The sequence below is a fragment of the Budorcas taxicolor genome, chromosome 23, assembly GCF_023091745.1.
Source record: "Budorcas taxicolor isolate Tak-1 chromosome 23, Takin1.1, whole genome shotgun sequence".
NCBI classification, from domain to species: Eukaryota; Metazoa; Chordata; class Mammalia; order Artiodactyla; family Bovidae; genus Budorcas; species Budorcas taxicolor.
In genome coordinates, this window is record NC_068932.1 from 49,626,223 (window position 1) to 49,647,925 (window position 21,703).

Below are 21,703 nucleotides of genomic sequence, written 5' to 3' on the forward strand. Positions count from 1 at the left end.
AAAAGTCAAATGTAAATAATCACAATGGGAAAAGAGAGGCACATCCGTTGGAAGCTTAGACTAACGTAGAACTATTCAAAGATTGTGAAAAATTCCCTCTATCTGTGTAATCATCTCCGAGGTGACGGGGGTGGAGGATCAGTCTCCAGCTGAATTATTGGCTAATGTTATTCATGACCAGCCCTTATCAGGCTGTATCCAGCCTGCATATATTTATATCCTGTGAAATTTTCCTCCCTGCAAGCTTGCATGGCAGGAAGACACCTGTCTTACCTCACAGACCACACAGACTAGCTGAGCAGAGATCGCTAATTGGTGAGCCTCCTGCTGCGGAATGTCACTGAGGTCCTCATCACCCCCCACTAATTGTGCTGTGCTGTGATAAGTTGCTGTGTATTCTCGCCTGGAGAATCCCGGGGACAGAGGAGCCTGGTGGGCTGCCATCTAAGGGACTGCACAGAGTCGGACATGACTGAAGTGACTTAGCAGCAGCAGCAGCAGCAGTGCTAAACTGCTCCAGTCGGGTCTGACTCTCTGCGACCCCATGGACTGTGGCCCGCCAGGCTCCTCTGTCCCCGGGATTCTCCAGGCGAGAAGACTGAGTGGGTTGCCACGCCCTCCTCCAGGGGGTCTTCCCGACCCAGGGATCTAACCCACGTCTCTCATGTCTCCTGCACTGGCAGGCGGGGTCTTCACCACTAGCGCCATGGCCAAATCCTAGTCGTGGGACTCTCCATAAAGTGCTCAAACTCCTGCTGGAAGTAACAAGGGAAATACCGCCAATGAGAGGTCCTGCCCAACAGCTGTGTTTTGGCAGCTAGTTTCTGGGCCGGGTTCTCCAAGTGGGGCCCGCTCCTCATGGGGGACCTGTGTCCTGGGCAGCCGGCAGACAGCTCTGCTTCTCCCCAGCTGCGGCTGCAACATGGCCCACGGTGTTAAACTTGATCCAGCCAGCTCAACCCGTGGACTGTAGCCTGCCAGGGTCCTCTGTCCACAGGATTTCCCAGGCAAGAATATTGGAGTGGGTTGTCATTTCCTTCTCCAGGGGGATCCTCCTGACCAAGGAATCGAACCAGTGTCTCTTGAGTCTAATGCACTGAAGGTGGACTCTATCCACTGAGCCTCGAGGGAAGTCCCACAGAACAAATGGAGTTCATGTCAAATATACTTTTGAGTCATAAATAAAAATAACCCTTGTCTTATTCTTGGGCTTCCCTGCTAGGTCAGCTGGTAAAGAATCTGCCTACAACGCAGGAGACCCTGGTTCAATTCCTGGGTCTGGAAGATCCGCTGGAGAAAGGATAGGCTACCCACTCCAGTATTCTTGGGCTTCCCTTGAGGCTCAGCTGGTAAGGAGTCCAATGCCATGTGGGAGACCTGGGTTTGATTCCTGGGTTGGGAAGATTCCCTGGAGAAGGGAAAGGCTACCCACTCCAGTATTCTGGCCTGGAGAATTCCATGGACTGTATAGTTCTTGGGAATGCAAAGAGTCAGACATGACTGAGAGACTTTCGCTTTCACTTTTTTATTCTTGTAGATGATAAAAAGCATGTGGCTCTCTATGTTATGAGTATATTAAAGTGAAGTGAAGTCACTCAGTCATGTCCGACTCTTTGTGACCCTGTGGATTGCAGCCTAAGAGGCTCCTCTGTCCATGGGATTCTCCAAGCAAGAATACTGAGTGGATTGCCATTTCCTTCTCCAGGAGATCTTCCTGACCCAGGGATCGAACCCAGGTCTCCTGCATTGTAGGCAGATGCTTTACTGTCTGAGCTGCCAGGGAAGTACAGTCTAGGGAGGTCTAGTATAGGGAAGTCTATATTAAACCTCTTTAAAAATAAGATCCTATTTTGCTAGATTCAAGGAATTCTTAAAAGGTTCTTGCCGAGAACTTTTGGACGTACACGTTCGTTTGATCTGTTCTGTGTTCTTCCCAGCAGAGGCTGATTGTTTACGCAATTAGAAAGGAAGCCAAGCACCTGTCCTTCGTTGCTTCCATGAGTGGCTGGTCTCATCACAGATTTCTATCAGTTCCCCCTTCACGCTCCTGTGTGCAGAGCAGACAGAACCTGTGGCCTGGGAAGCCTGGAGCAAGAGTGCCGGGAGACCCCACCGTGGGCAGACCCCGCCTAGCCCCGCACCCACCTGTCCCCCAGCTCCACCTCCCTGTCGTCTTTCCAGCCAGCTTCCCATTTCCGAGTCTCTACACGTGCCCTGAGAACAGATACAGTGGGGTGTGAGATGTCCCTCTCTAGCTGTCTAACTCTGTGTCAGCTTCTGCCGACCACACTCAGGGACAGCTGGCCCCATCCTGGGGGCTCCCACTAAGCTATCTGCCCTTTGCGGATAGAAAGAGCGCCCCGGGTCAGCGCTGCGAATCTGTTCCTGGGGCTTCTGACTCCCTCTTCACCTACTTGTCCGAACCTCCTCTCACTCCTCTGCCAGCTGCGTCTCCCCCCGGGCACAAGAGAAGGGGGATGTGGAGCAGCCTGAGGGACTCGGGAGCCGGGGCACTCCCTGCGCGCCTTCCCCAGAGCATCCCCACAGGCCCTCGTCGGTCTCAGCCTCCCCTGGACTGGCCCTCTTCATCCACTGTCACCCCAAAGGATGCCGACATCTGTGCCCATCAAATAAGTGCCATCTGACTCTCTGGGCTCTGGTGGTTTTAACAAACCAGGGCCACCACTGATGGACACAGCTTCTTTGCGTGATTGAGGGAAGGGCCCCTTTCTCAATGCACATGAACACAGTGTGCTCTGACCTGGCACCGTGGCATCACAGGGAGGTTGAAAGATGCTCCCTGGGACACACTCCTGCAGGAGCTTCTCCACACAACCAGCGGTATCATAATAGTCGAGCGCTAACAGAGCCAGCTGCATCCATGAGAAAGGTCTGAACTACCTTCTGCCATATCCAAGTCGCCCTATTTCTCATGAGGTTCACAAACTAGTTTTCTCACTTGCTGAAGTGATTTCTAGCATTCGTTTGGCAGATTGTCTGATGAATCTGGTCAGGGTGTGGGAGATTCTTCCAGGAGCTGTGAGGCCGCTCACAGCTGCAGTTCCCTGTGGTTTGGGCAAGCCCCTGACTCCCACAGAGCTGCTCCTCTCCATTCTGTGTCTCCCGAGTTCTGGCATGAGACACTAGGCTCATTTCTGAGAAGGTATGCGAGCGGGTGCAGACGTCCAAGACCTGCTTTCTGACCGGGTGCGAGTCCACCCCGCCCCCCGCCCCAGGGGTCTCCCTGGGCTCTTCTCACACTCTCAGGGGCTTAGAGACAGATGATATTTCTGGCCTTCTGGCTTGTCTTCCAGCTGTATCTTTGACTTACAAGCACTCAGCACCCCCACACGTGCTGTGTGCTGTGGGCATAGGTGTGGGGTGCATGGACCCACCATGACTGCCAGAAATATTCTCTGAGAAGAGAATGGAGTTTGGGCCACCTTCTGTCCCTCCCAGCATCACCAAGGTCTCCAGGTGCAGAGTCTGCAGACCGGGATCAATTAGAAATTGCGATTGAAGCTGAATGTAATTAATTCTGTAATTTGAGTGATTCAGGTTTTAATTATACTAAAATTGCCTTGTACACCCAGGGCATTTGGAAGGATCCTCAACAAAAGACAACCAGGTAGGAATCAGCCCCTGCACGCCCCTGATTCTCGTTGGCATCACACAGCTTGCCGCATCCAAACATGGACCGTTCAACTGCACTTATGAACAGCCATGCAACCTGCGTGTCTGGCCCCTCGCTCTCTGGCTGCTGAGGCAGCGAGGGTGCTGGAGCCCGCTGCTCATCGGCCATCAGGGAGTGGATGGTGTGTGGCACAGTTGACCTTGGTCCAGAGGCAACAGAGGCACCGCCCCTTCTGTCTGTGCACCTTAGGTTTCGGCCTCTGTAAGGATAGCTGCCCTTGTGTTCTCTTCACGCCAAAGTTTAATTCAAGCTCCAGGTGGTCAGCTGTCTATCTGACAGCTTCTGTAGGCTGCTCTGGGGAATGACCATTGGCTGGTTGATGTTACTTCCCATGAGATTAATTTCTGGTGGGGACTTGGAAGTCTCTGGAAAACAGAACGCTTCTTCTGACAGTGGTTTCTTACTCCTCAGAAGGTCAGATGGAGTCACGTGCATTGGACCACTGCACAGCCTGGATTTGCTCCAGCAGCACCGGAGAGTGTGCGACCCCAGAGACGAGGGTCTCCCGGGCTCTCCGAAGGTCTCCACGGCTTGGTCACCCACTGTGTGCAATACCGGGCCTTCTCCTCCCCTCCACGTTGGCACTGCTGACGGCCAGGTAACGTTGCTGACCCCTTACTCATCGCAGTGTGCACCTCTCTGGCCACTGACCTCTCTGGGCTGCGTTCTAACATGGCAAGATCAGTGCCAGCCAGCTGAGGGGAGGGCAGAGAGTCAGCGTGCCTGGGGACTCTGGGTGTGGGTCCAGGTTCCTGGTCCTGGGCTGTCCCTTATCCGGGGAGGAGGAAGGGCAATGACCCTTCCCCTCGGTGCATAGAATGGTGGCCCTGCCCCCACCTCCCACCCCCCCGCCCCAGCTGGAGCACTCAGGCCACCATCCTGCCTGCAGCGTCCAGAACCACGAGAGACCCTCTGGGAGGAGCCTGGCTGCATCGCTTCATCCTCGTCCCTTTAGGTCCTGCTCTTTTCTGCCCCCTCTGGAATTCTCACCACCTTCTTTTTGGCTCCTCGGGCCTTGACCTCCAGACTCTGTGCTCCAGTGACGACAGCTGGTAGAAGATGCCGTATGGGTTCTCAGGAGTGGGGCCTCCCACCCGGGCTCCAGTTTTGAGTAAATAACTAAACCGCTGTTTCCCAGGAGTGGTGAAGCCTGCGGCCCTCTCCCCGGGGAGTGGAGTCTGATGGCAGATGCCAACACTGAACAGACTGAGGGTCTGAGTCTTTCGCATTCATCACCTCCCCAACCATCCGCAAAGTACCTTCAGAAACGTCCAGTAGGTGCAAAGTCGAGCTGCTCATCTGCTGCTACATCAGCATGCTCAGCTCTAAAGACTGAGCTTATTCAGATGCCCAAGGGCCTTCGCTCACAGATGCGGCCACGCAATTCCTCCTAAAGCTACAAAGACAGCTAGTAGCTGACTGAAGCATTAGCTAGGTATCCAAATTAGAGGAACTAGGAGACCGTCTTCCAGCTCATACTTCTCAATTCCTAACATTAGGCAGAGATTCCTACATTAAAAAAAGAAAAGAAAAAGAAATGTGCTCAAAAGTGATGCTGACACAATGCATTTCTATCTCAGCTCTGTTCTTTCCAGCGGGACGCTTAGCTGTGCATGGGGGTTAATGGACCGTCGTCTCAATCATGTTTGCTGACTCAGCTTTATGGAAAAGAGACTCTCATAAATAATAATTACCAACTTTGTTGATCTTCTTGCATTCTAATAAATTACACGAAACAAGTGACAGGATGTATCGATTCATACTTCGGGCCATATTTTTAAGACATCAGACCCCAGCCACCTCTGCTCACGTCTCCGCCCAGGACGTGCAGCACCTCTGTTTCATGGAGCTGTTTCCAGGAGGTGAAATGAGGCCCCTGATGCAGGACAGCGCTGGCTGTGGCTCACATCTTGCAGACCACTTGAGCAGGAGCGCGACTACTGCTGTCCAGAGGTTTGAGGCAATGGTCTTGATAGGTAATCAGAAGATGTATAAGGCTCTTTAAATCTCAGGATACTTACGAAGAGATGAGTTTTGCAAACATGTCAATAATAGCTCTCACTGAAAATTGCCCATTCTGTGTCCGAGTTCATTTTCGGGAAGCTGAGGTTCCAGACCCAGTGGAATTTCTCTCAGTAAAGCAGCACGCCGGCAAATTATAGACCATTCCTCTGATGGAGTTGGTATTATCCACAAATACACTGAGTGATTAAAAACGAAGCGATGGAAGCTGAAGAGGCTAACTGCCAACTCGGGCAGGGTGCCTCGGGGGGCCTGCTGCGCGCAGAGCCCTGGAAGCTGGCAGCTGTGGCCCTGGGGGTCCTCGCCATGGCAACCCTGGCAAGACAGCTCTCGCCTCTCAGGGCGGCCCTTGCCCCCAGCCTGCCCAGAGCGCACCCACAAGCTAAACGGACGCTGTCCCTGGACTTACTCTGTGAGCTCCACTCTCATCAAATGCGGCCACACGCCTGAGGACTCATCGGGACGGAGTGCGGAGGCGACTTGCCACAAAGTCATCTTTGTTCTGAGGTTCTGGAGTGGGGACCGGGGGCTCCCTGAGCCCCGTGTGTCCCCCCTGAGCCCCGTGTGTCCCCCCTGAGCCCCGTGTGTCCCCCCTGAGCCCCGTGTGTCCTCACACGGGTCCCTGGATGCCCCGCCACCTGTGAGAGCTGCGGATCCCGCCCCTGGCCGGGGGAACCCTGAGTCTGGGGCCTGAGTCCGGGCTGGCTGGCCTCCAGCACGCGCTGCCCCAGCCGCTGTGCCGAGTCTGTGCTGGGCTGCTCCTTTTCCTCCTGGAGCCACAGCCCTGGCACAGCCGTTTTTCCTCCCTGTGGGAACATCTCCGTGCATCCACCTGGAGCCCTGATTCCGAGCCTTGTACCCTTCCTTGCTCAAATCTCACTGTGCCCAGAGGACTTGTCAGGACCTACATGGGGGCTGGAGACCAGCCTGGTACACCCCAGGATGTTGAGCCAAAAGACCCCCTTTCTAAACTCTGCTTTCTGCAGAATGGGGCCACGGTGCATGAGCAGGGTTGGGGCTATAACACAGCCCTGAGTGGGAAGAGCGATGAGGAGAGCAGGGGACACTGTTCCTTCAGTGATTTCACGGTGAGCCTTCACTGCTCAGAAATAGAGCTTAGCAACTGAGCGCTGCACAAGGAAGATGGCTGTACTGTGGGACAGATGTCAGGGGCAGACACCCGTAGGACCTCAGATGCTTCATCTGGCTGGCTCCCTTTCCCTGTGAGGGGACCTCAGAGCATCTGGCATCACTGTGAAGGCCAGAGGCCCCAAACTCAGGGTCATGTCTGTAGGACCTTGGGACATGTCTAACCCAGTTTCCTAGGTTTCTGAGGCCAGAGGGGCCCTTTTTTTGAAACATAAATGCATGCTTGGAGTAACTCTTGGTCCAGCATGAACCCAGGTAATGTTACTCTGAAGAGTAAGAACTGTGTTATCTCTCATTCAGTCTGTTGCGATCCTGGCGTGGAGCACAGGGCTTGGCTGGGAAGGTGCTAAAACGTGATGAATGAAGTAAACAATGAGTGCCTGGATGGGTGGAAGTTTGAGGGGGTGAATGGGTGAGAGGGTGAATAGGTGGGTGGGTGTATGGGTTAGTGGGTGGATGGGTAGGTGGAAGAGTGAGCGGGTGGGTGGGTAGATGGATGGATGAGTGAACAGATGGGTGAATGGTCAAGTGGGTTTGTGGGTAGGTAGATGGGTAGGTGGGTAGAAGCATGAGTAATGGGTAGATGTATGGGTTAGCAGGTAGATGGATAGATGTGTGGGTGGGTAGAGGAATGGATGGGTACATGGTTGGGTGGGTAGACAGATGGATGGGTGAGTAGGTAGATGGGAGGGTGGGAAGCCAGATGGGAGGGTGGGTGGGTAGATGGGAGGGTGGGTAGATTGGTGGGTGGATGAACTCCCATGAGATCCAGAGATCACCCAGTAGCCTCAAAACCAGGCTTAGTACCAAGCAGCTCAGTCAGGTCCTTCCCAGAGAAGTCCCCATTCTCCTCGGCCCTATACACATACAGTGTTACACCAATTTACGTGCATTTGTGTGACCATCATTTGGAACCCAAGCTCAGTAGAGTCCAGGCCAAGGACACGTACTAGTGCAGAAAGCCCGCTGCTGGACAGACAGACAGCACGTGTCCCTGTGGTGTCCCCTAACACCCACACCCAGCCATGTGACAGACACGCAGCCCAAAGGAGCCCAAGAGCTTCTATCTAATGCAAGCTTAAACGTCAGACTGGGCCAGTCCAGGTCAGTTATTACCATCTAACATTTTTAACATGAAAAGGAGTATAGGAATGAGTTCAGACCTGGTATCCAGAATAGACAATTTGCTGCTCATTCAGTGAAACTCAGTTTTGCAGAAAGCAGTCTGGTTCTCAAAGTGTCCCCCAGCGAAGGACGCAGCAAACCATCACTGCACACGTGCCAAACTCGGGGTTCCACGTCCACAGAGGCTTTAGAGGAAGGACATCAGGACACAGGCTCACACTGCCGGATTGACGGCCCACACTGCTGGTGCTGACGGCCCGCACTGCCGGCGCTGACAGCTCACACTGCTGGTGCTGACGGCCCACACTGCCGCACTGAAGTTTCACACTGCCGGCGCTGACTCTTCACACTGCCTCACTGACAGTTCACGCTGCCGCACCGACGGCCCACACTGCCGGAGTCAACGGCCCCCACTGCCCCCGCATGAAGGCCCCCACTGCCGCCGCATGAAGGCCCCCTGCAGGCTGTCTCAACCAGCCAAGCGGTCGCATATGTATGTCGAGAGCCTAACTTGCCCTGTGCCTCAGCCTGCTGATGAGGTCAGGGGATCTCGGCTCCTGCTCCCCTGGGGGGATGACAGCCATCTCAGGACTGTGCCTTTGACACGAGTTCCAACTTATAGACACATTGAACTAATAAATTCCAAGCTGGGAGGTTTGAAAGCCAGAGTTTGCATTTCTGCATTTGAGTCACTGAACAATTGTTTACAACCCAGAAGGTAATTGACAAATTTCCCCCCAAAAAGTTAAAATTAACCTCTGCCCATCAATTAACTTGAGATCTGGGTCTGTTGACCTTCTTCTCTGCAAGCTCTTAATCCTTCAGATGAGTTCTGTCCTCTACCACATTACCCAGGGCAATCTGCTCTCCTGATCGTCCATCCCCCTGTGAGGACACTAGCTGGGTGTGACTCCTCCGTGAGTCTGCAGTCTTTATGCTGCTGTGGGTATGGTTATCCACAGCACTGTGGTGGACATGGTTAAAATATAAGCAGCATTTAATAACATGAAAGAGGCTACAGAGGGGTCTACTTAAAGATAAACGTTGCTAGATGAGCTTGATCTAATTTATTAGAGCCGGCTTATCTTTGTCTTCCAAAAATAACACAACAAACTGACTGCACAGAGAGATTATCTGCGCAGACCAGACAGGGGCCAGAGGGATAATCTGTCATGACCTAAGTCACCAACACAGTGGCCTCATCTTAAATCAACGTTCACATTTAAGACAAACCATGTTATCTTAATGACGTTAATTCTTTGTGGATAATGCCTTGGGGAAGGCAGGCCTGAGGAGCGCTTAGGGCTGGAGTCCTGGGGAACCCTTTGATTGCTGAACTATCTGCTTGGATGTGGGGTCGCTGGGAAGCAGGTGTGCCTGGGAGATTGTTCTTAGCTGGCATTTAGAGAGCACCAGCTTAGGTCTAAGCTATGTGTGACCTTGCAGGTGACATCTTAGCCTCTCCAAGCGGGGAGGAAGTCAACTAGCCACAGAAGCAGAAATGTCATTTTCAGAGAATGTTCTGGTTAATGAGGCCTGAGCTTTCTGGGGTTTGTACGTCCCAGCAAGGCTCTGGGCAGGAATCTGCACTTGCAGTTTGCTTGACCACAAGTCCGATTTTTGTGTGACACTCATCACGACTGAGCGACTTCCCTTTCACTTTTCACTTTCATGCATTGGAGAAGGAAATGGCAACCCACTCCAGTGTTCTTGCCTGGAGAATCCCTGGGATCCCAGGGACACAGGAGCCTGGTGGGCTGCAGTCTATGGGGTCACACAGAGTCGGACACGACTGAAGTGACTTAGCAGCAGCAGCAGCAGCAGCATCAGACCCCTGACCCTTTGTGTCTGCAGGTATCCTTGCCACGTATTTATAAATCCTCTGCTTTCTTGGGTGCCTTTGTCCTGGAAATTACGTTTTTTTAATATGTCGAGTGTGTTGCTCGAGTAGAAAAGACTTCACAGTGTAGTGTTCTTTTCATTTTCGCTACTCTGGTCCTTGCCCTGGGGTCAAAGTTTGGCCAGAAAGTGTGCAACGGTCAGAGTCAAAGAGGGGGTTGGAGCTCTCAGAGTCGGATGGTAAAGACAGACCGGCGGTGTGGCCCGTTTTGTGTTTGTATTTTGCATAAGCACGCTTAAAATCTCGGAACGTTAACTAGGAGATGCAGCTGAAATTAAGAACATAAAGATGCAGTTACAGTTTTCACATATGAAGCATTCAATAATGTTGTGCAGAATGCCCTATATGGTAGATCAAATTAAAATGTTTCTGCCGAGCTCACGGTAAAGGTCTAGGTAAATGCCAACTCACCTTTTTAACACCTGTTCTCCTCACTGCCCACCATCTCTTGACTATTTATTTACATTGATTTTTCTAGGAAAGTGTTAATCCCAAAGTTCCAGGGGGGCCTCTAAGTTCACAAGAGTCAGAAGGACAGAGCTAAACAGCTTACAGGCTTCCCTGGTGGTTCAGCAGTAAAGAATCCGCCTGCCGGTGCAGGAGACATGAGTTCCATCCCTGGGCTGGGAAGATCCCCTGGAGAAGGAAATGGCAAACCCCTCCAGTAGTCTTGCCTGGAAAATCCCTGGAACAGATAAGGCTGGCGGCTACAGTCCATGGGGTCACAAAGAGTCGAACATGACTTAGCAAGCAAACAACAACAAACAGCTTGTCAACAGCCCTGAGCCCACCCCTCCACACACAATTCTGCATTTATAATCCAGTGACCCCCTCCTTGCTTGAAATAGAGTGCAGAGCAGTGTAGATTTAGATGCCATGTCTTGACATTTCTTCACTGTTCTCCCGTGTCCCTGTGAAAACACTTCAAAGCTCGCGGGACCAAGTGCAGTGTTTGCTGATCTCTTAGGAGGCTGGGGACAGTCCAGCCCAGACAATTCCCGAGTCTTGAGTCTTCTTAACATTGATCCCAGCCAGTTAAGATTCCCTAAATTCATGTCAAACAGTCCTGCTGGAAATGGGCAAATCTGCAAAGTGACAGGCTCATTCCTAATTCTAAACGGTGCTAACGAGGTGGCGCAGTCTTTTTAGTCTAATTGACGTGGCACAGATGTGACAAGCGACGCTGAGTTTTACGTTGTCACAAACAGGAGAACTGGCAACCTGTATGCTGGTGAAGCAATGACATTTTTTAGATCAAGTCTTGGTAAACACGCCACTGACTGCCTGAAGAGAGAGCTCAGCATTAATCACATTGAAGTTATTTGCAATCGGATAAAGTTCAATTGCAATGAGAGAGGGGGTCTTCAACAGACTGCTCTGTTCAGCTGATGTGCAGCTAAGTTGTTCCAGCAGGTTCCCAAAAGCAGGAAAGCAGAGACACAGATTTTATGGATGGGGAAGGCAGTCGACCGGAAAACGCCTGAGCGTTTTGTAAGATGGTCCCTTCCAGGCATGTTCCAGGCATTGTTTGGGGTTTTTTTTTTAATCTTTAAAAAGTTTGGTTTTATTCTTTATCTTCTTTGTTTATTTATTGTCTGCACTGGGTCTTCACTGCTGTGTGGCTTTTCTCTACTTCCGGCAGGTGGGGGTTACCCGTCACGGGGTGCCCGGCTTCGCACAGCTGCGGCTTCTCCTGGGCCAAGCTCGGCTGTCGGGTGCGCAGGCTTCAGCAGCTGCAGTCCCTCAGGGGTTGCGGTTCCCAGGCTCCAGACTGCTGGCTCAGTAGTTGCTCCGTGGCACATGGGATCCTCCCGGACCAGGGACGGAACTCACATCCTGCATTAGCAGGATGACTCTTGACCACGGACCATCAGGGAAGCCCCCAGGCAATGTTTTGACTGGATTGGGGTAGGTGGTGGCTATGATTCCCCCAACACACCAAAGGACTTGCTTTCAATGAGCCTACCTGAGGCTAACGGGCCAAAGTTACTGAAAGTGGGCCCCAGATGCTTGAAAGCTGAAACTCAAGAGGCAAGCTTGGTGGAAAGGAAAGCTTTCTTTATTCCTGAGGCAGGCAGCCTGAGGGAGGATGGGAGAAAGCCATGTCCAAAGGTTGACTCCCCCTCCCACAACCAGGGGGCAAGAGCTCTTATAGGCAGAGGGAGGGGCTACATGCAGAAACAGTACCATCAGCTCTGAGAGTCATCTTGAAATTGGTCATCGGTGGTCTGATCAGCATCGTCTTGCTTGTTTTAGGTAGAATTAATCTTCAGTCCCAGGGCTGGTTTGTTCCCATTTCCTTGAGGCCGGTTCCCAGAACGGTGGCAGCTTCTGTCTTGGCCACAGTCTGGTCAACATGGGGTTAACGTCTCCATCTGGTGGGGGTTTCGGTATCTATGAGACAGCTCACAGGGCATGGCTCAGAATATTATCTATCCCCCCTGCAAAGCAGCTAAGGTCCTGGGCTATGCTGTGCTCGGCTGTGCTACGTCGCTCAGTCGTGTCCGACCCCCTGCGACCCCACGGACTGTAGCCCACCAGGTTCTTCTGTCCATGGGGATTCTCCAGGCAAGAATACTGGAGTGCGTTGCCATGCCCTCCTCCAGGCGATCTTCCAACCCAGGGACGGAGCCCACGTCTCTCGAACTGCAGGCAGATTCTTCACTCTCTGAGCCACCAGGGAGTAAGTTTAATCAGAGAAGTGAGAAAACGCAGAAATGAGGGAGAGCAGACAAAGGAGACCAAAAAATAATAATGATGATGATGATGACGACGATGACGATGACAATGATATCGCCTGTTTCCCTTTGTTTCTGCATTTTCTCATTCTCTGATCAAACTTATTCTTGGGCTAAAGTTTTCTACAGAAAAAAGGAAGGCGGAGGATGTGGGGGGCAGTGGCAAAGACCATAGGATCCTTCTCTGTGTCACTGACACCCAGAGAGGCCAAGAATGCTCCAGCCAGCCCCAACGTGGCCGTGGAACAGCTGGGTGGCCTTCCGGTCCTGAGGATGGGACCAGGTCTTCCCCTTGTCCGATGGGAACCCTGGTGCAGGAGGTCTTTGGAACAGTGCACATCCAGCTCGGCCCCCAGCTTGAGAAGCAGATGGTGGCTTCGCTGCAGCAAGGCCTGAGGGGCAAAGGTGGCTCCTGGGCCCCTCCTGCCAGACAGTGAGACTCCATCTCAACCTAAAAGTAAGGGTCTGCTAGCTCCCTTGAGGGCAGAGCAAGGGAATGTGTTAAAGCAGTGGCCTGCAGCCAGTCCCGCTGGCCACTCTGAATGATGTGTTTCTTTCTCACTGAAAATGAATCTCAAGAAGTCCTCAAATCAGACAAACAGGGAGACTCGACACCACCCCCACCCTAGAGCAGGTGGCCCGAGCATCGTCCACTGCTTTCCATTTTCACATCAAAAGAGCGCAGTGTTTGATGTTCTGCCGCTGCTGCTGCTGAGTCCCTTCAGTCGCATCCGACTCTGTGTGACCCCACAGACGGCAGCCCACCAGCTCCCCCGTCCCCGGGATTCTCCAGGCAAGAACACTGGAGTGGGTTGCCATTGCCTTCTCCGTTTCCTTTCTTCTTTGATGCTCAGAGGAAACCAAACGAGATCCCAGACTTGGAAGAAGAAACCCTGGAACCCAGAGAGCAGCCTTTAAGTGGCCAGGGAGGATGGGCACTCAGGGCAGACTGTCTCTCTAGCTGGACCTTCCTGGCTCCCGGGCCATCGCGGCACTGCAGCCACTGTGGAAGGTAGAAGGCTGTCTGCTCGGATCCGTTCGGGCCCCACAGAGCAGGGTCTCCTTCTGACTCACAGTTTTGCTCACGTGAATCGTGAGCTGCCTGCTCCTGCAGACGCTCCAAGACACCCCATTGGTGGGACTCAGTGTATCTCCTGCCGATGACTCGGGGCAGGGGGCAGCCACACCATGGACTCCCCCTCTGAACTCCTGCCCAGGAATCAAAGCAGCGTCCAGGGAAAGTGAGTCCCCAGGTCAGCCTGGCGGAAGGAATGGGAGGAGAACTCGGTCTGCAGGGGCGGGAGGAAGGGGAGACAGGGTCTTCTCCGGGCTGCTCTGGGGCTGTGTCTCAGGCAGAGGTTGGGAGGACGAGCCCCCAGCCACCTGCCTGCTGGTCTTCTTGACCTGGGCTCCCGTCTGGGCCCACGGGAGGACCGACCACCATGCCCATCCTCTGGATGTGGAGCAACAGGGGAGCAAAATGCTCACTGACTGTGACTCCAAACGCTGGACTGGACGAGAGCCATAGACCTCCATGGCCCAGCCGGGCATCCAGTGTCCTCCAGGAAAGCCAGTGTCCTTTCCAGCCCCACTGGAGAGGCCCCAGAGCCCCAGCCCGAGACTGGAGGGCTCTGCAGTGACAAGTGCTGGAGGGTCCCCCAAGCAGGGAGACACTACCTGTACCTCCCATCTTGGCCCCTCAGCCAGGCACGAGGAGGTGTCAGGTCACCCAGGGACCACCTCTGGCTGTCCAAACTACAGGGCTGCCCAGGTGGCGCTAGTGGTAAAGAACCCACCTGCCAATGCAAGAGACGCAGGTTAGATCTCTGAGTTGGGAAGATCCCTGGAGGAGGGCATGGCAACCCGCTCCAGTATCTTGCCTGTGAAATCCCATGGACAGAGGTGCCTGGCGGGCTACAGCTCTTGGGGTCTCTAAGAGTTGGACACAACTGAGCGACTGAACAGGCTCGCATGCACAGGATGCTCTGTCTCAGCCTCCACTGGGCCTGGCGGTCCGTCACAGGGAAACGTCTGAGTCACAGGCAGCCTCTCATGGGGGGACATCTGTGTGGCTCCCTGTTATCCAACTCTTGTAACAGGCCAGACGCATCAGCTGGTGATTGGCCCAGAGTCCAGGCTCCATTCACTCAGGGACCGAAGTGAGGCAGACAAATGGAGATGCTTACTTCAGAATTTCCCATTAATGTGCGGGGCTGTAAATACAAAACAGTATTGATGGCTCAGATCTAAATTCAGATCTTCTTCCTGGAGATAGCGATAAATAACATGACAACTCTTTATACATCAGAAGCCTTATTTGTGAAGAGCATCTAAGCAGCTATAAATGTCACTCCTTCAAGGAGCAGAGAACAGTTAACTCTCCCCATGAGAGTTCTGGGGGAGATGCTGGCAGGATGCGGAGAAGGGGGGTGGGCTAGTCATGGGGAGACCCTCAGACTACAGGTGGGGAGTCGTGTACCTGCGACAAGTCCCCCCATGCAGTGGCCCAGTGGTGGGGCCGCTCGGGGGTGCTCCTGAATTCAGAGCAGCTGGCACACCCCCAGCAGGGCTGGAGGGAGGTGAGAAGACGTGGACAGACAGGGGAGCAAAGCCAGCAGGGTCAAGAGGACAGAGGCAGACAAGCAGGCATGGCAGCCAGGGAGCACCCCCCGTGGGTCCTGCTGCGCCTTAACCTGCATCACCTCATTTAACCTTCCCTTCCCTGGGGAACTAGGGGCCCTCTCCACTCTGTGCAGTGAGGGGACGGCTGCCCAGAGCAGCCAAGGAACAGGTGAGGAAGCACCCAGGCCTGCACAGCCGGAAGAGGAGAGTGGGGAAAGCCCACCCCTCCCGCCTGGACCCCCATCCCCCCCGGCCAGGCTCCAGGGGGCCTGTCCTCGTATTGCAGGCCCACAGGACCACAGACAGAGTCAGGGTGTTTGGAGAACAGGGCAGAGAGAGCTGGCCCATGTTAATCCTACCTCGTGGATTCACCTACTCACCACGATTTATTTGTAACCAAAAGCAATCCCCCCATGCTTTCACAGCCTCTGGAGGGTGTGCGGAGAGGGCACGGCTTGATTAGCCCTTTAGGCTCAGTGAGGTCAAACCAGTTGACCCTGGGAGCAGGGATGAGTCTGACTGGGGTTTAGGAGGCGGTGAGGAGACAGAGCTGCAGGTCCCAGATCTAAGAGGTCCAGCCGTGAACACTCCCATCACCTGCAGAGCCAGAATGTAGACCTTCTGTGCTTGGATCTTCCTTCTGAGGATTAAGGACAGACAGGGGTGAGCCTGTAGGACAGCTGTGGGATTCAAGAGATGACAAATTCAGAGAAGCTGAAAGTCGCAGGCGTTTACCTGGAAGCAATGCTTTTTGCATGCCTCTTTTTAAGGTACATCCTTACTTCACCTCTGTGTTCTCTCAAATGCAGAATCACTGTTACCAAATTCATCCTGAGCTTTGTAAACATTCAGACTGAAACTCACATCACAGCTGCAGAACATATCCGCCCCTCCAATCTAACACCAGCCTCGACCCCTCAGGAATCTCCACGTGGGATCTGATCTAATGCCCGCCTGGAGCAGAGATTCGGGCCCGATGATCTCTCTGTAAACCTGTTACCCTTTCCTCACCCAAGGAGGTGCTCGCCATCCCAGACTCTTCATACTTGCATCTTATCTAATGGCTACAATGTCAAGTGCAGTAATTATGGAAACACAAGTGACAAGACCATCAAGAGGAAACTGTGCTCGTGATAAGAGCCGCCCAGCCTTAGTTATTAATAAAATTAGGCCGCATGACAGTGTGGACAGCAAGGGCATCAAACCAGGCCATGCTAAAGGAAATCAGTCCTGAATATTCAACGTAAGGACTGATGCTGAAGCTCCAATACTATGCCCACCTGAAGTGAAGAGCTGACTCGTTGGAAAAGACCCTGATGCTGGGAAAGATAGAAGGCGGGAGGAGAAGGGGGAGACAGAGGATGAGGTGGTTGGATGGCATCACTGACTCGATGGACATGAGTTTAAGCAAGCTCTGGGAGATGGTGATGGACAGGGAGGCCTGGCGTGCTGCAGTCCATGGGGTCACAGAGTTGGACACGACTGAGTGACTGAACAGTAAAGTCAGTGATGGAACACTGGAAACTTATTTAACTCAGCAAGATCACCGGGAGAAATATCAATAACCTCAGATATGCAGATGACACCACCCTTATGGCAGAAAGTGAAGAGGAACTAAAAGCCTCTTGATGAGACCCTGGGCGCGCGGCCCTTGGGCCACCCTCCTGCCCTGTTTCTGCTGCTCGCGAGCGGCCAAAAAACCCGCCACGATCCGCCGGCCAAGTCCAAGATCGGGCGCTTGGCAACCCCACCCGCCGTGGATCCTGCGGAATTATTCGTGCTGACGGTGCATTACCGGCAGTACCGCCAGACGGTGCACGCCCTCAGACAGGAGTTCGTGACCGAGGTACGCAGGAAGGTGCATGAGGCCCGGGCCGGTGACCTGGCAGAGCGCAAGGCGCTGCAGGATGCCGCTGAGCACCACGAGCTGATGGCCTGGAACCAGGCAGAGAACCAACGGCTGCCTGAGCTGCGGAAGCCAGGCTGTGGCAGGAGGCGCGGGAGCCGGAGCGGCGGCCAGCGGAGGAGGCCGCCCGGGAAGCGCGAGAGGCGGAGGCCTGGGCCCCGCTCAAGGAGCGGGAAGCGCTGCAGCTGCAGGAGGACCCAAAGACCTCATCACCCGAGAGAGCCTGGAGGCGCGGGTGGGAGCGGCTCTGGGCTCCCCCGAGAGCTGTGGCTGGGCCATCGCCAGAGAGGGGCTGGCGGTCAAGCCACAGCACAAGGGCTGCCGAGGTCCCAGTGAGGACACTGCCCACCCAGGGACCACGGAAGTAAAGGGGCTGGGCCTGATCTGAAATAAAGCATTTGGTGTTTCTGATGAAAACACGACAACCCAAAACCTGTGGGACACTATAAAAGCAGTGCTAAGAGGAAAGTTCATAGCACTACAGGCATACCTCAAGAAACAAGAAAAAAGTCAAATAAATAACCTAACTCTACACCTAAAGCAACTAGAAAAGGAAGAAATGGAGAACCCCAGAGTTAGTAGAAGGAAAGAAATCTTGAAAATTAGCTCAGGAATAAATACAAAAGAAACAAAAGAGACCATAGCAAAAATCAACAAAGCCAAAAGTTGGTTCTTTGAAAGGATAAATAAAATTGACAAACCATTAGCCAGACTCATCAAGAAACAAAGAGAGAAAAATCAAGTCAATAAAATAAGAAATGAAAATGGAGAGATCACAACAGACAACACAGAAATACAAAGGATCATAAGAGACTACTATCAGCAATTATATGCCAATAAAATGGACAACGTGGAAGAAATGGACAAATTCTTAGAAAAGTACAACTTTCCAAAACTGAACCAGGAATAAATAGAAAATCTTAACAGACCCATCACAAGCACGGAAATTGAAACTGTAATCAGAAATCTTCCAGCAAAAAAAAGCCCAGGTCCAGACGGCTTCACAGCTGAATTCTACCAAAAATTCCAGAAGAGCTAACACCTGTCTTACTCAAACACTTCCAGAAAATTGCAGAGGAAGGTAAACTTCCAAACTCATCCTATGAGGCCACCATCACCCTAATACCAAAACCTGACAAAGATACTACAAAAAAAGAAAACTACAGGCCAATATCACTGATGAACATAGATGCAAAAATCCTCCACAAAATTCTAGCAATCAGAATCCAACAACACATTAAAAAGATCATACACCATGACCAAGTGGACTTTATCCCAGGGATGCAAGGATTCTTCAATATCCACAAATCAATCAATGTAATTCACCACATTAACAAATTGAAAAATAAAAGCCATATGATTATCTCAACAGATGCAGAGAAAGCCTTTGACAAAATCCAGCATCCATTTATGATAAAAACTCTCCAGAAAGCAGGAATAGTAGGAACATACCTCTACATAATAAAAGCTATATATGACAAACCCACAGCAAACATTATCCTCGATGGTGAAAAATTGAAAGCATTTCCCCTAAAGTCAGGACCAAGACAAGGGTGCCCACTTTCACCGCTACTATTCAACATAGTTCTGGAAGTTTTGGCCACAGCAATCAGAGCAGAAAAAGAAATAAAAGGAATCCAAATTGGAAAAGAAGAAGTAAAACTCTCACTGTTTGCAGATGACATGATCCTCTACATAGAAAACCCTAAAGACTCTACCAGAAAATTACTAGAGCTAATCAATGAATATAGTAAAGTTGCAGGATATAAAATCAACACACAGAAATCCCTTGCATTCCTATACACTAACAATGAGAAAGTAGAAAAAGAAATAAAGGAAACAATTCCATTCACCATTGCAACGAAAAGAATAAAATACTTAGGAATATACCTACCTAAAGAAACTAAATACCTATATATAGAAAACTATAAAACACTGATGAAAGAAATCAGAGGACACTAATAGATGGAGAAATACACCATGTTCCTGGATTGGAAGAATCAATATAGGGAAAATGAGTATACTACCCAAAGCAATCTACAAATTCAATGCAATCCCTATCAAGCTACCAGTGATATTTTTCACAGAACTAGAACAAATAATTTCAAGATTTGCATGGAAATACAAAAAACCTCGAATAGCCAAAGCAATCTTGAGAAAGAAGAATGGAACTGGAGGAATCAACTTGCCTGACTTCAGGCTCTACTACAAAGCCACAGTCATCAAGACAGTATGGTACTGGCACAAAGACAGACATATAGATCAATGGAACAAAATAGAAAGCCCAGAGATAAATCCACACCTTATGGACACCTTATGGACACCTTATCTTTGACAAAGGAGGCAAGAATATACAATGGAGTAAAGACAATCTCTTTAACAAGTGGTGCTGGGAAAACTGGTCAACCACTTGTAAAAGAATGAAACTAGATCACTTTCTAACACCACACACAAAAATAAACTCACAATGGATTAAAGATCTAAATGTAAGACCAGAAACTGTTAAACTCCTAGAGGAGAACATAGGCAAAACACTCTCCAACATAAATCACAGCAGGATCCTCTATGATCCACCCCCCAGAATTCTGGAAATAAAAGCAAAAATAAACAAATGGGATCTAATTAAAATTAAAAGCTTCTGCACAACAAAGGAAAATATAAGCCAGGTGAAAAGACAGCCTTCTGAATGGGAGAAAATAATAGCAAATGAAGCAACTGACAAACAACTAAACTCAAAAATATACAAGCAATGTATGCAGCTCAATTCCAGAAAAATAAATGACCCAATCAAAAAATGGGCCAAAGAACTAAATAGACATCTCTCCAAAGAAGACATACGGATGGCTAACAAACACATGAAAAGATGCTCAACATCAATTATTATTAGAGAAATGCAAATCAAAACCACAATGAGGTACCACTTCACACCAGTCAGAATGTCTGCGATCCAAAAGTCTGCAAGCAATAAATGCTGGAGAGGGTGTGGAGAAAAGGGAACCCTCCTACACTGTTGGTGGGAATGCAAACTAGTACAGCCACTACGGAGAACAGTGTGGAGATTCCTTAAAAATTGCAAATAGAACTGCCTTATGACCCAGCAATCCCACTACTGGGCATACACACCGAGGAAACCAGAATTGAAAGAGACACATGTACCCCAATGTTCATCGCAGCACTATTTATAATAGCCAGGACATGGAAACAACCTAGATGTCCATCAGCAGATGAATGGATAAGAAAGCTGTGGTACATATACACAATGGAGTATTACTCAGCCATTAAAAAGAATACATTTGAATCCGTTCTAATGAGATGGATGAAACTGGAGCTGATTATACAGAGTGAAGTAAGCCAGAAAGAAAAACACCAATACAGTATACTAACACATATATATGGAATTTAGAAAGATGGCAGTTATGACCCTGTATGCAAGACAGCAAAAGAGACACAGATGAGTAGAGCAGACTTTTGGACTCAGAGGGAGAGGGAGAGGGTGGGATGATTTGGGAGAATGGCATGGAAACATGTATACTATCATGTAAGAAACGAATCGCCAGTCTATGTCCAATGCAGGATACAGCATGCTTGGAGCTGGTGCACAGGGACGACCCAGAGAGATGTTATGGGGAGGAAGGTGGGAGGGGTGTTCATATTTGGGAACGCATGTACACCCATGGTGGATTCGTGTCAATGTATGGCAAAACCGATACAGTATTGTAAAGTAAAATAAAGTAAAAATAAAAATTAAAAAACAATAAATAAAATAAAAAGCCTCTTGATGAAAGTGAAAGAGGAGAGTGAAAAAGTTGGCTTAAAGCTCAACATTCAGAAAACGAAGATCATGGCATCTGGTCCCATCACTTCATGGGAAACAGATGGGGAAACAGTGGAAACAGTGTCAGACTTTATTTTTGGGGGGGCTCCAAAATCACTGCAGATGGTGATTGCAGCCATGAAATTAAAAGATGCTTACTCCTTGGAAGAAAAGTTATGACCAACCTAGATAGCATATGCAAAAGCAGAGACATTACTTTGCCGACTAAGGTCCGTCTAGTCAAGGCTATGGTTTTTCCTGTGGTCATGTATGGATGTGAGAGTTGGACTGTGAAGAAAGCTGAGCACTGAAGAATTGATGCTTTTGAACTGTGGTGTTGGAGAAGACTCTTGAGAGTCCCTTGGACTGCAAGGAGATCCAACCAGTCCATTCTGAAGGAGATCAGCCCTGGGATTTCTTTGGAAGGAATGATGCTAAAGCTGAAACTCCAGTACTTTGGCCACCTCATGCGAAGTGTTGACTCATTGGAAAAGACTCTGATGCTGGGAGGGACTGGGGGCAGGAGGAGAAGGGGACGACTGAGGATGAGATGGCTGGATGGCATCACCGACTCGATGGACGTGAGTCTGAGTGAACTCCGGGAGCTGGTGATGGACAGGGAGGCCTGGCGTGCTGCGATTCATGGGGTCGCAAAGAGTTGGACACGACTGAGCGACTGAACTGAACTGAAGAAGCAGAATTGCTGCACTAATTACCCAACAGTGTGGAAGCC

General features: G+C 50.9%; 1 pseudogene; it reads left to right on the plus strand.

The window, feature by feature from the left end:
• Positions 1 to 5,917: 5,917 nt before the first annotated feature.
• LOC128067779 (28S ribosomal protein S26, mitochondrial-like) lies at positions 5,918 to 17,544 on the plus strand (annotated as a pseudogene).
• The last annotated feature ends 4,159 nt before the right edge of the window (positions 17,545 to 21,703 follow it).